The sequence below is a fragment of the Gekko japonicus genome, unplaced genomic scaffold, assembly GCF_001447785.1.
Source record: "Gekko japonicus isolate JY-2015 unplaced genomic scaffold, Gekko_japonicus_V1.1 scaffold887, whole genome shotgun sequence".
NCBI classification, from domain to species: Eukaryota; Metazoa; Chordata; class Lepidosauria; order Squamata; family Gekkonidae; genus Gekko; species Gekko japonicus.
In genome coordinates, this window is record NW_015167079.1 from 331,266 (window position 1) to 348,818 (window position 17,553).

A 17,553-nucleotide genomic window follows, 5' to 3' on the forward strand; every position below is an offset into this window, starting at 1 on the left:
CAAATGAGCCATGCTAATGAGCTATGCTAATGAGCTCCTGCACCTCTTTTTCTACGAAATGACCCCTGCTTATACTGAATCGGACTGTCGGTCCATCAAGGTCTACTCAGGCTGGAAGTGGCTCTCCAGGGTCTCAGGTGGAGGTCTTTCACATTACCTACCCCCTGATCCTTTTAACTGGAGACGCCGGGGACCGAACCTGGGACCTTCGGCATGGCCACTCTTCTACTCCTCTAGAATGGCCACTCTTCTACTCCTCTAGAATACTTTATTAGCTCATCAAGAATGACTGTCCGATCGGACTGAGTGCAGCACAGATACATGAAGCTTGCCTTACACCGAAGAAGAAGAAGAAGAAGAAGAAGAAGAAGAAGAAGAAGAAGAAGAGGAGGAAGAGGAAGAGGAAGAGGAAGAGATTGGATGTATACCCCGCCCTTCACTACCCAAAGGAGTCTCAGAGCAGCTTACAAACTCCGTTCCCTTCCCCTCCCCACCACAGACACCCTGTGAGGTAGGTGGGGCTGAGAGAGCTCTTGCCAGAAATGGCTCTTTTTCAAGAACAGCTCTTATCAGAACTACGGCTTGCCCAAGGTCATCCAGCAGGTGCAAGTGGAGGAGTGGGGAATCAAACCCGGTTCTCCCGGATTAGAGTCCGTGCACAGTTAACCAAACTGGACCACTGGTCCATCAAGGTCAATATTGTCTACTCAGGCTGGCAAAGGCTCTCCAGGGTCTCAGGTGGAGATCTTTCATATCTTCTGCTACCTTGATCCTTTCAAGTGGAGATGCCAGGGATTGAACCTGGGACCTTCTGCACGCCGAGCAGATACTCTACCATTGAACCACGGCCATTAGAGGGCTATATGCACACTTAGTATAACATACAAACAAGAGTTCTGTGCAATTAGAATTTCTGGCCAAGGCAGGGTCTCCGCTACCCATACACACAAGTCGCAGAGCAGGGTCCTAAGCCCTCTCGCACAACAGACGACTGGCTCTGTTAATACACGAAGTGTCCCAGGCTTGCCTAAAAACCCAAGGATACTGTGAATCCACCTGTGGAACACTGCTACAAAGGACATGATGCAAATGCATCTGTGCAATACGGGCAGAGGAGGAGATAGCCGTGCCCCCACGTGGACGGGACGTTACCAGCCTGCCCGCCCCACCCGTGGCAGGACATGTAATCCTTGCAGCCCTTTGGCACCTTGGGCAGCGTTGCACCTGGGACCCACATGGCATTCATTCAGCGGACCACGCCCAGCCTCTCCGCTCCAGCCACACCCCGGATCTGACCTGCCAAACACCAAGCTATCCGGCCTACCCTTAAGCAGGAAAGGTGCCTTCTTGGATCACCGCTGGAATGTGATCCGACAACCCCAACAGCCTGCCAATGTGCAGGAAGCATGCATGGGGAGGGAAGAGGGATTCCTCCACCTAAACTTTCCACTCGGACAAGCTCTTAATTCTTATAATCTTGGGGGGGGGGGTGGCAGGCTGAAGAGGCGATTCTTCTTCTGCCCTTCAAAGCTTCAAAGACTCCGGGACCTCTTTGTGGCCTATGAAGGGACAACCAAACGAGGGCCACCGCAGGTGGGGTCACCACGACTAGGACCGTAATGATTCCATGTTTTGGTGTGTGTGTTTCTTTAAATGTTTGGTTTGACTGCAGTAATATAAGAAGAGAGATAGAGGGAGACAAGTGTGATGTGATTGGCTGATGACTGAGCATGTGGGAGGAGGGGTGTCTATGAGAGGGATTCTGTGTGCGAAGTTTGAAGAGAGCATAGTCTGTGTGACTATGGGAGTTTTTGAGTGTATTCTGTGTGAATAAGACAAAGAGTTCAGCCTGTGTGGCTATATAGATGTGTGTGTGTGTGTGTGTGTGTGTGTGTGTGTGTGTGTGTGTGTGTGAGAGAGAGAGAGAGAGAGAGAGAGAGAGAGAGAGATTAGACTGTCAGAGTGGGAGTTTGGGAGTTTGAGAGACTGTTTGTGACACCAAGCTTTGCCAATTATATTTACAAGTTCCTTTCGTCAGCAGCAGTTCAGAATAACCAGAAACCTATTTTGTTCTTTATTAAATAAATCAAATTTTTTTTTGTTTAAACTTATCCCAGAAATCAGAATAGTCCTTTCTCAGGGCCACATAGTCCTCTGAAGTGCCCAGACTCTAGGTCATTCTACTAAAAGAGAGAGATTTGGAATTTTTAAATCCTGGTGACAGCAGAAATCTACCAAGTTCACGTACACAGAGAGTGGTTTAAAGGTAACACTGTCTCCCCAAAAGCGAGGACGCCACAAGGGCCATGTCACTCTCACGCTGCTTCAATCCAGGCTCGTACACACCAGTTTCGTCCAGACCAGACTCAAGTGATGGCTTACAAGCGGGAAGAAACCAAGAGATCCCACCACGAATACGGAATGCCCAGATGTGCGAAGGCTCAAAAGATTCGCTCGTTTCAAGTCAGCTCAAACTCGGCTTCCGAATGAAGCGCCTCCTTGGATTCGGCAATACCAGCTCCCTCATGTTGCCCCTAATGGCATCAACCATCTCAAATATGTCCCGCAGCATCCATTGATCCCAAAGACACCCAAAAGGCGAGTCACGCCAACAACCCCGATTTACCAATCCTCTTCGTCGAGTCATTCATTTAAGCCCTGCGCTGTGACGTTGCACAATATGAAGCCGGTGAACAACTTGACAGATCATTGCCGCTTCGACAAGAGTACTGCCGCAAGAGACGTTAAACATTCACTGGAGGCCAGCGTCGGGTTTTGCCATTTTGCTGATTGCGGAAGACTGTTCATCGAATTGCTCTTTGGAAAATAAAAGGGCGGGAAGAAGGGGAAGAGAAAATAGTGGGAGCGCTGCTGTCTGCGTTTCTTAATGTATCAGCCTCCCTTCTAAATTTAACACGATGTGCCCCCAACCCCTTAGCTGGAACTAGCTGCTCCCCAAATTAAAGTGAGCACGATCCTGGCACCCAGCCATGCAAAGGGACATTTTTCACTACCATGTCAGTGCCGGGGCTGAAGACCAGGACAACAGATCTTTAAGAGAGGATGGAAAGAGACCACCCTTTCCAAGACCGCTCCTACAACTATGCCCTGACTTGGACAGCCAAGGCTAGTATTTGGATGGGTGACCTCCAAGGAATACCAGGGGTGTGAGGCAGAGGCAGGCAATGGCAAACCACCATAATACAATGCAATCATACAATTATGTGCTTGTTAAGACGCTGAACTGCAGGCTGTGGAAGGTCGGTAGTTCAGCAGTTCAAGACCCGGGTGCCGCATGACGGAGTGAGCTCCCGTCTCTAGTTCCAGCTCCTGCCCACCTAGCAGTTCGAAAGCAAGACATTGCAAGTAGATAAATAGGGACCACTTCGGTGGGAAGGGAACAGCGTTCCGTGCGCCTTGGGGTTTAGTCATGCCGGCCACATGACAACGGAAACGTCTTCGGACAGCGCTGGCTCTTCGGCTTTGAAACGGAGATGAGCACCGCAACCCTAGAGTCGGATTCGACTGGCTTTCGAGCAAGGGAACCTTTACCTATGTTGCATAATTGTATGATCGCATTGTATTATGTATTGTATTATGATATAAGCCAAGATGCACCTTATTGTGTTTGACCTCTGAAGAAGGCCGGTACAGGCCGAAACGCGTCAGGTCAAGTCCACTGGCCCTTGTGTGCTAGATTTTGGTATTTTCACATGAGGTCCGATAGGGCCCTTACATGTCTTTTCATTCTTTGTTAATAAAGACATGTATCTTTTTATACTACACACATTAAGTTTTTATTGTTGGCCCTCTATTCGGCCAGAAAGGGAAGACACGAAGCTCCCGGGGAAGGAACCGATTCGGCCACACCACTTAGTACTCAACTCTGCTCTCCCCAGCTTATCCCTTTGGAATGCTGTGTTGATATAACCGTCTGCCGTTCAGGAGAGGGAACCAAGGCCACAGGTGGGCTGGCCTTTTGGCCAGCCTCCAAAACAGAGGGAAGCTATGACAGGGACACCTTCTATCAGTCCTCCGGCACGTGTCCTGCCTCACACCCAGCTTAATGCCTTGGAAGCTTTCCATTTGGCTTCAGCGATGCGCCGGCGAGAACTCCGCTTCTGACCGAGACCGTGGAAGGGCGGCTCTTGCGCAAGCGGCAACGAAGCAGAAGACGGAGGCGCAAGAGAGCAAGGGGCATCTCTTTTGCACAACGGCCTCCCTCGCCCGGCCTTTTGCAACCCTGCTTCCATCTCAGCACCATTATCCTCTGGCGGGTAAACACGTTTGCCCTTGGCGCGTGCGGCACAAACACCTGATTCGGGCCGCGAGCCAGGGAAAATGCACGTGTCTCCCGGCTGCCCAGAAGGACTTTGGACTGCTCTCTCGATCCACTGGAGGCCTAGGCCCGAGCCAGCGGCCTTCCCAGCGCCCTAAACCGACTGCCAGATGCTCAATCCCCAGATTTCCTGCTCCCTGCCTCCGACGGCAAAGCTGTCCCTGTCAGGAAAAGGGGGAAAAAATCTGGCATCTCTGTCGGGAAGGAGGGGCTGCACCGTACTGACGGCTCTGCGGGGGGCCCCCAAAAGCTCTTGTGCACGACAGCCAAACTGGGGAGGAATCCCGAAGTGCCAACCGAGGCCTGCCACGGGGTGAGCCCTACAGAAAACCTTGGCTCACCGCCGGAGTCCATTTGCCTTCGAGGCACAGCTGGGCCAGAATTGTTTTGCCACTTCGACAACAACACGAGAGATCCCAGGTGCATCCCCACCCCCACCCTTTCCCCCGCACCCCCATGAACGCTTGGAGAACTTGAGCTGCCTGGACGCCTCTGCATTTCGAGGCCGCCCGCTTAATTAGCTTCTAAATTAGGAAGCGGTCCCTCCGGGGGTAGGCAAAAAAACAACAACAACCGTTTTAGCAACCTAGAACTTCAACGATTTTTTTTTAAAGGAGGGGAGGGGGATTAGGGTGTTTACTTGAATTCTCTTCGTATCAATAGGGACCTCTCCATTCGTAAAATCCACCTGCCCGGAATAACCCAGGGGTCCCCAACGTGGCGCCCTGACCTCTGAGCTGCTGCCAGCCCGAGTATACAATACTGACCTCGAGGGACCAATGGTCTGATTCGGGATAAGGCAGTTTTCATACGTGTTCACGAGTCCTTGAGAAGTCACAGATCTATGATGCCAAGGTCACACGGTCGTGAACAAATGCATTTTGTACAAGGTCAGAAACACTGCTGGTTCCTTCCTTGGTGCTTGGGGGGAGGAGGCAACAGTGGGAGGGCTTCTAGTGTCCTGGCCCCACTGGTGGACCTCCTGATGGCACCTGGTATTTTTGGCCTCTGTGTGACAGAGTGTTGGACGGGATGGGCCTTTGGCCTGATCCAACATTGGCGTCTCTTATGTTCTTATATGCACCAGGAACAAACCCCACTTTCAAGCAAGGTACCAGGGGGTTGATTCTGGATCACATCCAGGGGTCGTTTCCTGCAGGAGCGCACAGGAGCAGAGCTCCGGCAGTAAGGAGCCCAGGGGGTGGGCACATGCAACAAGCCCCGCCCCCTGCTCCCAGCAGCCCTCAGTCGGGCCACGAGGAGCAAGAAGCAGCCAGGTGAGTTGTACAGAAGAGTCGCAAAGAGTCGGACTCGACTGTGCGACTGAACAACAACAACCAGTTGCAGACTGTGTCATGGGGGGGGGGGAACAGTTTGAATTATTTCTCTCCAGAAGGGATAGTAAGAGGCAGGAAAGGCAGCACTTAAGAAGGGCAAGAAAGACTTCCACTATTTTATTGCACTGTCAATACGGCTCCGGCCCAGAATCAAGCCATACTTTATCCTCAATTAATGCGAGAAAGCTTTTAGTACCGTCTCTCCCCGACTCACCCCAAAGGCATCAATCCTGTTGCCTTCTCCAGCCCCCGGGTTGAATGGCCTGAAAACTGGAATGCTGCCCGGATTAGATTCCCAGAGGTGCTTCCAGAGAGCCTTGATAAGAAATTCTCTCTCCCTTCCCCTTCTGAAGTGAGGCACAAAAGGGACCTAGTTACGCCTAGCTCCTACCACCTCTGATCCAAACCTTACCTTAGCCACGTATTTACTAGGTGGCCTTCAGAAGGCAGTGCTTTTCTTAGCCACATTTGGTATACAAATAATACTGGCGGCCTACCTTGCAGGGCTGTTATGATGAATACAGGTTAATGTCAGAAAGCAGGCTGAACATTTGGGAAAAGAATTCGGAAGGATAGAGCTGTAGCAGAGACAAGAGTCACATTTCCAGCTTTCAGGGGAGGCCCGGGACCAGTGCTCCCTCTAAGCTGAGTTATCCAGAGAGCCTTGATAAGAAATTCTCTCTGCCTTCCCCTTCTGAAGTGAGGCACAAAAGGGACCTAGTTACGCCTAGCTCCTACCACCTCTGATCCAAACCTTACCTTAGCCACGTATTTACTAGGTGGCCTTCAGAAGGCAGTGCTTTTCTTAGCCACATTTGGTATACAAATAATACTGGCGGCCTACCTTGCAGGGCTGTTATGTTGAATACAGGTTAATGTCAGAAAGCAGGCTGAACATTTGGGAAAAGAATTCGGAAGGATAGAGCTGTCGCAGAGACAAGAGTCACATTTCCAGCTTCCAGGGGGAGGCCCGGGACCAGTGTTCCCTCTAAGCTGAGTCAGTGTGAGCTAGCTCACAGATTTTTAGCCTCCAGCTCACACCTTTTTTGTCTCAGCTCAGGAAGGATGGCTCCTGAGCAAAGTAATTCATGCAGTAGCCAAATCGCTCGCTCACAGCTTTAATGCCGGTAGCTCACAGAGTAGAATTTTCGCTCACAGGACTCCAAAGCTTAGAGGGAGTGTTGCCCAGGACAGTAACTCATACAGAGACACACATGCCCAAGAAGGGCTACATCAAGCGCAGGCATCCCCAACCTATTAGAGCCCGGTGGCACTTTTGGAATTCGGACGCAGTCTGGTGGGCGCATCCATAAAATGGCTGCTGCAGGAGGCGGAACCAGCCGCGAAACAGCTGCCGCGGCTTACCTCAGTCAAACAGTGAAGATCCTTGGGCTGTGCTGGCTGCCGCCGCCAAAATGATATCTTAAAAAATCTGTACAGCCAATCAAGTCTCCAATAGCCAATCAGAAGCCTTGCTGGTCGAAGCCCCACCTACTTCCTACAAACCCTCAGTGGACAACAACAAAAAAGGGATTGGTGCCTATCCCCGTGCCCACGGGCACCAGGTTGGGGAGCCGTGTAATAGGCCATGTGCACCTTCAAATTTAAATTTTAAAAGAGCATCCCACAGCTATTAAAAGTCTGGAAAACCCTCGTCTAAGCGAAAGGGAGCAGGGAAGAGCGATTATCTTTAAAGAGGCTCCGCTCATCTCCTCGCACTAACGGCCAAAAGAGACATTTTGTTCTGGGCTTGGACTCCTTACTCATCTTTCTGACCGAGAACAGCTTTTTATTCTTATTTCTGAACGAAAAGTACTTTGCGGAGCAGATCAAACCAAAAAAAAAGCAGGAATTCCTCTCTGGCACGGCCGACTCCAGCTACCCTGGGAATACTTTCTAACAAATATTCAGCCCAGATGTGCACTCCACTCTTATTTGCACAGCCAGGCTTCAGAAGGCGGGGGGGGGGAGGTCGTGGCACAGAGAGAAGGCAGAGGGGGGGCCGAGGACAGACCTCAACACTGATGCCTCTTGTCAAGTTTGGAAGCATGCAAAAGTACGTCATACACAGGCATGGAACTGCCACGCCGGAAGAAGATCTGGATGCAAGGAAACCCCCCCCCCAAACACATCAGCGTCCAAAAGGAACAATGTCTGTGTAGATAAGCATTCCTTGAAGTGGGGCAGTGCTAGGCAATGCTCCCTCTAAGCGGTGAAATCTTGCGAGCAAGAATTCTACCTTGTGAGCTCCTGGCATTAAAGCTGTGAGCGAGCGATTTGGCTGTTGCATAAATTCATTTGCTCGGGTCCGGAGCCCTCCTTCCTGAGCGGAGACAAAAATGTGTGAGCTGGAGGCTAAAAAAAGCTGTGAGCTAACTCAGCTTAGAGGGAACACTGGTGCCATGGCCCAGGTCTTCTGGTGGTGCGCGATGCCACAGTCCCGTCCGCCTGCTCACCTCCCCCGCTGCCCATTCACGGAGTACGAGCCCTTCCACCACCCACATGCCCAGCTGCCCGCAAGGCCAGGGAAGGGTGTGCAAGCTCTGGGAGGACTGGGAATGTGAGCAGGAAGGCAGGGGAAGGACAGATGGCAAGGCAGCGGGGGAGGGGAGTGCAGGCAGGTGGAGGGGACATGGCGGGGGGGCGCGTGCCCCCGGGCCCTCTCTGCATAGCGTCCCTGCGAAACCCGGGGACCAGCCCTGCTGTGGGAATTCTGCATTCAAAGAAATCCAAGATCTCAACCGAGGACAGCCCAAATCGTGAGCCGAGAAAAACCTCGGTAACACGCTTGAACGAGAGTACAGATCGTCCGCACAGCAGGGAAGACGGCCAGAAGTTGTTCTTTGGGAGTGGGGAAGGCTTTTGCCGAGACCGGTATGTGAGGACGAAAGGTTTCGAAAGGAGAAATCGTAGGCTACGCATCCCAGTGAATTAGGCAGATCTGTGTGGATTGGGTTATTTTAGAGAAAGGCGACAAACTCTGTGCAGCGTTACGCAATGCCCACGCACTCTGCCTGCATTCCAGGAAATCCTATGGCTTCTACCACTTTCAGAGTACCAAACAAAGCTGCGTAAAAAGGACGCTACAATTCCATATAACAAATGTATTACTATACGTACAAGCCAAGTATAATTACAATAATTCAGATTCAACCCAATAGTTATAATATAGGATCATGAAAATACCATAAAGTACAAGTAGTGAAATCTTATAAACAAAGAGGTAAAGGTTTCCCTGGCTCAAAAGCTAGTCAAATCTGACTCTAGGGGGCAGTGCTCATCCCCGTTTCCAAGCCGAAGGGCCAGCGTTGTCCAAAGACGTTTCCGTGGTCACGTGGCCAGCATGATTATAGAATCATGTAAATGATATAAACACAGTACTATTGTGATCGAGAAGGTCAAAGGCGACATGTAGTTAATAATGGAAGAGTAGATAGTTAACGAAGGATCCAGATATTAGTAAATTTGTTTCGCTGATCTTCCTCAATAATAGACATTAAAAAATGGAACTAAGAAATCAATTATATAATGATAAAGTTATTATAATTATAACATTTTTTACAAAGCACACTCAAAAAATGAAACCAAATTACCTATATATCTTCATGAATGTGATTTTGCATGAGATTCTGAGGTACTTATCACCAGTGTTCCCTCTAAGCTGAGTCAGTGTGAGCCAGCTCAGTTTTTTTAGCCTGCAGCTCACACATTTTTATCTTAGCTGAGGTAGGATGGCTAACTGATGCAGCAGCCAAATCCCTCGCTCACAACTTTAATGCCAGTAGCTCACAAAGCAGAATTTTTGCTCACAGGACTACACAGCTTACAGGGAGCATTCATTATCACAAGCAGAGTTTCCTATATGGAAAACGCACATGTCCAAATATACTCGTGCCTCAACGTAATGGTACTTGGCTGAAAGTTTCGGCAACTGCTGAAGACAACTTACCAAAGAGATTCAAAGAAAACAGCTTCCGTGAATGGGCAACCAGTTATAATAATTATACGGGAACCACTTCCAAAATTTCTATCTATAACTTTCAGGCACTGCCCACCTACTTTTTGCACTTCAGCTTGCAAGCGTGAGAGCTAGTAGCTTGTCCATTTACATGGGAAAGTTTGGTTCTCAGGAGCAGGGCTATTTTTGGGCAGGAACGCACAGGAATGGAGTTCCGGCTGGCTCCCGAGTTGGCCACGCCCAGCAGGAACTCATTAGCATAGTAGGCCACACCCAACAGCAGAAACTCATTAGGATTGGCTACATTAGCGGTGTGTGGCCTAACATGCAAAGGAGTTCCTGCTCCAAAAAAAGGCCCTGGGTTTTGACAACAAACAAGGTAAACAGAATAAGAAGCAAAAGGTGGGTGTAGCTGCATGAGCACACTTCTGGTAACATGGGGGTGTGGTCTAATATGCTAATGCGTTTTGCTGTTGGGTGTGGCCTATTATGCTAATGAGTTCCTGCTGGGCTTTTTCTACAAAAAGAGCCCTGCAGGAGGGTAGATTCTGCAAACAAACGCCGCAGTGTCTGTGCGTGGGCTGAGAGTCTGAGGGCAGATCTGGGTCACTATCACAGTCAAAAAGCAGTGAACGTGAAAATACCTTACTGAAACGTTAAGAGAGAAGAGGAGAAGAGATTGGATTTATACCCCATCCTTCACTACCCAAGTGAGTCTTAGAGCAGCTTACAAACTCCTTTCCCTTCCGACAACAGACACCCTGTGAGGTAGGTGGGGCTGAGAGAGCTCTGTCAGAAATTGCTCTTTTTCAAGGACAGCTCTGGCAGAACTATGGCTTGCCCAAGGTCATCCAGCAGGTGCAAGTGGAGGAGTGGGGAATCAAACCCGGCTCTCCCAGATTAGAGTCCGCGCACTTAACCACTACACCAAACTGGCTCTCAGAGCGTCTCAGAGCGGTTTACAATTCCTTTCCCTTCCCCTCCCCACAACAGACACCCTGTGAGGTCGGTGGGGCTGAGAGAGCTCTGACAGAAACTGCTCTTTTTCAAGGACAGCTCTGGCAGAACTATGGCTGGCCCAAGGTCATCCAGCAGGTGCAAGTGGAGGAGTGGGGAATCAAATCCGCTTCTCCCAGATTGGAGTCTGCGCACTTAACTACTACGCCGAACAGGGAACCACCTGAACTGCCAAAATGTGTTTGCGCTATTTGCAGTCAGAAGAACCCCTGGGCGGCGCTGACTGCACACCACAGCTCTGTCCCACAGACCAGGGGTCTCCAATCTTTCCGAGGCCGTGGGCACCTTTGGGATTCTGACGCAGGCTGGTTGGTGCAACCACAAAATGGCTGCCGCAGGCAGCGTTCCCTCTAAGCTGAGTTAGTGTGAGCTAGCTCACAGTTTTTTAGCCTCCGGCTCACACATTTTTGTCTTAGCCCAGGAAGGATGGCTCCAGAGCAAACTGATTTACGTAGTAGCCCAATTGCTCGCTCACCACTTTAATGCCAGTAGCTCACAAAGTAGAAATTTTGCTCACCAGACTCCACAACTTAGCGGGAATGCAGGAGGCAAAGCCAACCACACACGGGGAACCCAAAGGCCAGGGGAAAAGATGGGTAACTAAAAAAACACACCGGGAAAGAGAGGTAATAAAACCGACACTGTAGTGGCAGCTGCTACTGAAGCAATGTTATTATGATGTGCATAGCCAATCAAATCTTCAGTGGCAAATCAGAAGCCCCTACTAGGCAACATCTTGGTGGGTGCCAAGAAAGGTGTTGGTGGATGGTGCCCGCGGGCGCCAGGTTGGGGACCCCTGCCATAGAGAACCACCCTTTTAGAACACTACCGTTGATGCTCAGGGAATGCCCATCGCCTCAGAAGCCTCAAACCTGCTTTGACACCAAAGATGCATTTGTGGCACACACAAACTAAACAATGCTGTGCTTCCGGGTATGAGCATAGTGGCTTCCCAACTTCCCACTGAGTACCCACAGCTCCTGCCCCCAGGATTAGAGGGCAGAGCACCCCACTTCATAGGGTGGTGCTTTCTAGCAGGCTTCTTTTTAATATTTTTTTAAAAGCCGAAAGATATAAGAAGCCACTGTTCACAAAAGTGAAATTGAGGACATGTGGCCACAGGGTGCTTCGGCCTTCGAACGCCAGACTGTGCCTCGGCGTTTGTCAACAGAATGCTACAAACAGGCCTTTGCGACGCGAACACGGAGCCAGCAGCGGCCTTTTGCCAAATGCTGGTTTTACATCTGCGGAGTCCGGCGCCAAGCTTGCGGGCACGCAAACTGGGCAAGAGATGACTTACAGCGGAGAAAACAAGCCCTCCTAATCTATGGCACCATAACACAGGCCCCCGCCTCAGCCTGTTAACACCCACCCACACGGCAGTTATTTTCAACGCAACGGACTCGAAGGGAAACATTCAGAATCATAAGAAACCCCCCCCCCTCTCTTCAGGGTTCGCTTGTCATAAGTTCACAGAAGCGCACATGCTCAAAAACGTCTTTACGTTCCAGGCCTTGGTAGAATTCTCTCTGTGGCAGATGCGCCGTCGAAATCTATGATGAGAGGCTCTGGTGCGGTGGCTAAAGCGAGATAAAGTGTTAAAAGAAGAAGAGGAAGAAGAGATTGGATTCATACCCCGCCCTTCACTACCCAAAGGAGTCTCAGAGCGGCTTACAAACTCCTTTCCCTTCCCCTCCCCACAACAGACACCCTCTGAGGTAGGTGGGGCTGAGAGAGCTCTTGACAGAAACGGCTCTTTTTCAAGGACAGCTCTGAGAACTGTGGCTTGCCCAAGGTCATCCAGCAGCTGCAAGTGGAGGAGTGGGGAATCAAACCCGCTTCGCCCAGATTAGAGTCCGCACACTTAAACACTACACCAAAGTGTCTCCTGTCCTGGCCATCTTAGCCAGTGTGGTGCAGTGGTTAAAAGTGCCAGACTGATTATCTGGGAGACCCGGGGTTGAGTCCTCTGTCGTGCTAACGGATGCTTGCTGGGTGACCTTGGGCCAATCACACGCTCTCAACCTAACCTCCCTCATGGGGTTGTTGTGAGGGGAAAACAAGAGGGTAGGAGGACGATGTAAGCAGCTTTGGGTCCCCATCGGGAAGAAAGGTGTGATATAAAAGAATTAAATAAATAAATCCAGCGCACAGAGGGACAGCAAAGGTGACCTCTGTGACTATTCTACTATTGGAAAAGGAAATGTCTGTTGTGCAAAGAAGAAGAGACAAAGAAGACACTCAAGAGGGCAGCGAGAAGACATTTAAATAGGATAGCGAGGAGAGAACCTTCTGTCTCCTGTTGTCATTCCTTGTCTGTCTCCAGATTGCCACTCTTAGGGCAATTTCCTTCTTCTTCTTGGAAGAAGTGCCACTCTTACAATCTTTCTCTCACGTTAGGACGCTCTGATCAAGCATGTTAGTTCCTAAATAAATCTTTATGGTAAAGGTTTCCCTTGCTCGGAAGCTAGTCAAATCCGACTCTAGGGGGCGGTGCTCATCTCCGTTTCCAAGCCAAAGAGCCAGCGCTGTCCAAAGCTGTTTCCATGGTCATGTGGCCAGCATGACTAGACACCGAGGCACACGGAACGCTGTTACCTTCCCACCGAAGCGGTACCTATTTATCTACTTGCAATTCCTTGCTTTCATACTGCTAAGATGGCAGGAGCTGGGGCCAGAGACGGGAGCTCACTCCATCACGCGGCACTCGGGTCTTGAACTGCCGAACTACAGACCTTAATGGTCTGCAGGTTCAGCGTCTTAACCTCTGAGCCACTGCGGCCCATAAAAACAAACCTTTACCTACTCTGGAATCAAGTTGTACACCGTTGCTGTGATAATTACAGAACTGATACCAGAGATATTTTGTATACTATTCTTCATTCAAATTAGAATATTTCATAAACATTTACAAGTTATTTTTGTACAAATTCTTCGTTATTATATTCACGGGCTTGTGGTCTTTCGTTCGTTTCTCCATGCCGTGAATCTCCACTTTTTTGCTGTGATAATTACTCTGACAACATATACTTGCAAGTGGGACCCTTTAGGAGAGGGAAGGGCTTTGAGGGGTCACTCCTCACCGGCCTCTCAAAGAAGCCCTCCCTCCGAATTAGTTGTTGGGCTAGATGCTACCAACCTGCCTGAGAACTATTTTCACCAAGTCCTAAGTCACAAGAACAGAAGAACAGAAGAGAAGCCATGTTGGATCAGGCCAATGGCCCGTCCAGTCCGACGCTCTGTGTCACACCAAAACCCAGGTGCCATCAGGAGGTCCACCAGCGGGGCCAGAATGCCCTCCCACTGTTGCCCCACCCATGCACCAAGAATACAGAGCATCACTTGCCCCAGACTGAGAGTTCCTATCTATACCTTGTGGCTAATAGCCACTGATGGCTCCACATGTTTATCCAGTACCCTCTCCAAGCTGTCTGTGCTCGCCGCCGCCACCACTTCCTGCGGCAGTCCCGGGGGGGGGGGGGGGTTTTGAGTTTTAGCTGTATGCCCGCAAACATCAATCATTTTGCAAAACAACATTTCCTTCCCTGGCTGCCTGGAGACAATTCCCACTTGCCACAGCTGATCAAGGGAAAGCTATTTGACAAGCCCGAAGTGTGCCGCTCTAGGAAAGCGTGGCCCCTTCAAATAAAAAAATCATTCCTGTTCACCTTTTTTTATTATTATTATTCAGCTGCTTGGACCCCTAGACAATGTGTGTGTCCTTCCAGACCAGGACGCTATCACTGTGTATCTCCCATGAAAGAATGCGCTTCTTGTTAGTTCATGCCTGCACAGTCTTAGTCACTGTGATATCAAACAACGGCTGATGTCGCTGCAGATCTGACCCCAAGGACAGAACTTCCCCATATCCCCATATTGTGTCAATCCTTCTCGATGGAGCCGATGCACGTATCCCGTGGCCAGTATGGTGGAGTGGTTAGGAGCGCGGATTCTAATTTGGGAGAACCGGATTTGATTCCCCACTCCTCCACGTGCAGCTGCTGGTGTGACCTTGGGTCAGTCACAAGTTCTCTCTGAGCTGTTCTCTCAGGATGAGTTCTCGAGAGAGCTCTCTCGGCCCCGCCTCCCTCACAGGGTGTCTGTTGTGGGGAGGGGAAGGGAAAGGAGATTGTAAGCTGCTCTGAGACTCCTTCGGGTAGTGAAGGGCGGGGGATAAATTTGGGTAGTGAAGGGCGGACTCTAATCTGGGAGAACCGGATTTGATTCCCCACGCCTCCACGTGCAGCTGCTGGTGTGACCTTGGGTCCGTCACAAGTTCTCTCGGAGCTGTTCTCTCAGGATGAGTTCTCGAGAGAGCTCTCTCGGCCCTGCCTCCCTCACAGGGTGTCTGTTGCGGGGAGGGGGAGGGAAAAGAGATTGTAAGCTGCTCTGAGACTCCTTCGGGTAGTGAAGGGCGGGGGATAAATTCGGGTAGTGAAGGGCGGACTCTAATCTGGGAGAACCGGATTTGATACCCCACTCCTCCACGTGCAGCTGCTGGTGTGACGTTGGGTCCGTCACAAGTTCTCTCGGAGCTGTTCTCTCAGGATGAGTTCTCAAGAGAGCTCTCTCGGCCCCGCTTCCATCACAGGGTGTCTGTTGCGGGGAGGGGGAGGGAAAGGAGTCTGTAAGCTGCTCTGAGACTCCTTTGGGTAGTGAAAGGCGGGGGATAAATCCAGTCTCTTCTTCTTCCCCAAATGTACACTAATCGAGATAAATTAGGTGATATGCACAGGTTATTTTGTCATTTTGGCGCTATCCCTTCAAATATCGAGAGCTTCTTAAAAATAGCCTGACGCAGGGGGCCTTCTGCAGTCACGTCTACTCCTCTACAAGTTGTCAAACCTGGCCATTGTCTCTGTAGGCCTCACCCGTCAACGAAACGGCTACTGGAGGAAAACTCCCTCTCCCCAAAGGAAGGGTTAACCAGACCCCCCCCCCAACTGAGTTTTCAAGGAACAGGCAAACTGGTCTTCCCGTTCCTTCAAGCTGTTCTCTTTTTTAAAAAGAAAAAACCTGGCTGGTTCTAAGGTTTCATAATCCTTCTGTGGCTAAAAATAGATCTCGGGCTAGCCTGCTACGGGACAGCGACTGGAAAAAAGGAAAACCATCTCATGTTCCAGAATAAACGAGCGGATCCCTTGCAAACGGGGAGAAGTTCTCTCCCCGCACCGAATAACAATGAAGCAATTACAGCCCCTCTCCACCCCGCAGGAGTAAAAAAAGTGCATTGTCTAACATAATGCGTCGAGCGCGCTAGAAGCCTCTCTCCCTTGGCGGCTGCTGGGGCGTGAGCCACAAAGGCTCTCCCATGAACTGGGGGGAGCACGAGAGGAGCGAGGAGGCGCTGGGACGCCTGTCAACCGAATGGCACGAGGATGAACAACGCGGCGGAGGTCTGCCTCGTGCTAAATGGGTACGCTGTGCACCCGTTTCCTGCAGAAGATTTAGGAACCGCTGAGGCTGACCCGGATGACCCAAGCCCCTTGGTTCGGACATGGATGGGAGACCACCCAAGGAGCCCAGGGTCGCTGCGCAGGGGGAAGCAACGGCAAACCACCTCTGCTAGTCTCCTGCCTCGAAAACACTACGGGGATTCGACACCTCTTTGCACACACAAAATCCAGGCTTGCAAACAGCTGTTCGACTGTTGACTCAGGATATTGCCCCAACCTCTTGCAGGCGTGCCGCAGACCTTCAACGGGCTACCACAGGCATCTACGGGCAAGCAACCTAGTGGTGATTTGAGGCTCTTTTTTTTTTTTTTGCTGAAATTGGCACACTTCTAATAATCCGAGGGGTAGCCGTGTTGGCCGGCACTAGATCAGCAAGATCTGAGTCCAGTAGCCGCTTAAAGACCAATCAGATTTCTCAGCTATAAGCTGTCAAGAGTCAAAGCTTAGAAACCAATTGTTTTGAGTGTCTCCGGGATTCCAAACGCATATTTCTCAGCAGCCCGTAAGCAACAAAAGCACCACCTCCTCAGAAAAACCATCTGGAACTTTCAGGACACTACAGTGGAAGAACAGGGTTTGGGGTTTAACAAAATTAAGTTTCTAGTCCATATGGCGAGAAAGCCAGGCACTGCCTGGCAGATGGTATGCCTTGCCAGGCACTGGCCCTCCAAGCTTGGAATGACAGCTACAGAATACGTTCTGCATCGGGGGTACGTCGTTTCACCGTTATTTGCATAACCGACACAGGTTGAAGAATCCCACTTTCTCGGCCCGTCGTTTTGGAAGTTTACTGTTCGCACAGAATGACAAGTGACACCAGAACATATGCCAAGCCTACTCGGATACCCCATCTGTCTCCTACGGTTCCTCCAAGAAGTCCATGTGCTGCAGATCCCACAAAGATTTTTGTTTCCCTGCAGAATCCTACACAACAACCGGGATCCTCTGCTTTGTCAGCAGATTTGCACTAAAAGCACCAAACCTGGCGCTGTACACAAAGACCTTGGGACAAATTTGGCACCGAGTCCGTTTGAATGGTATGTTAGCCAATGCTCCCTCTAAGCTGTGGAGTCTTGTGAGCAAAAATTCGACTCTGAGAGCTACTGGCATTAAAGCTGTGAGCAAGAGATTTGGCTACTGCATAAATTAGTTTCCTCCGGAGCCATCCTTCCTAAGCTAAGACAAAAATGCGTGAGCCAGAGGCTAAAAAATGGTGAGCTACCTCACACTAACTCAACTTAGAGGGAACACTGATGTTAGCCCTTGAGTTTTCTCACAACGGTGGGTTTCGACGGAGGACTGAACAAACAGAAGCCTCCGACTGCCTGTAGCATCTCCCAGCTCCGAAGCTTGCCGTAGCCAAATGGACCGTCCCTTTTCAGACTTTTCACCAATTTTTCTGCCCGAATCTACCGTTCAGCAGTTAGAACCATCAACAGGTGTATT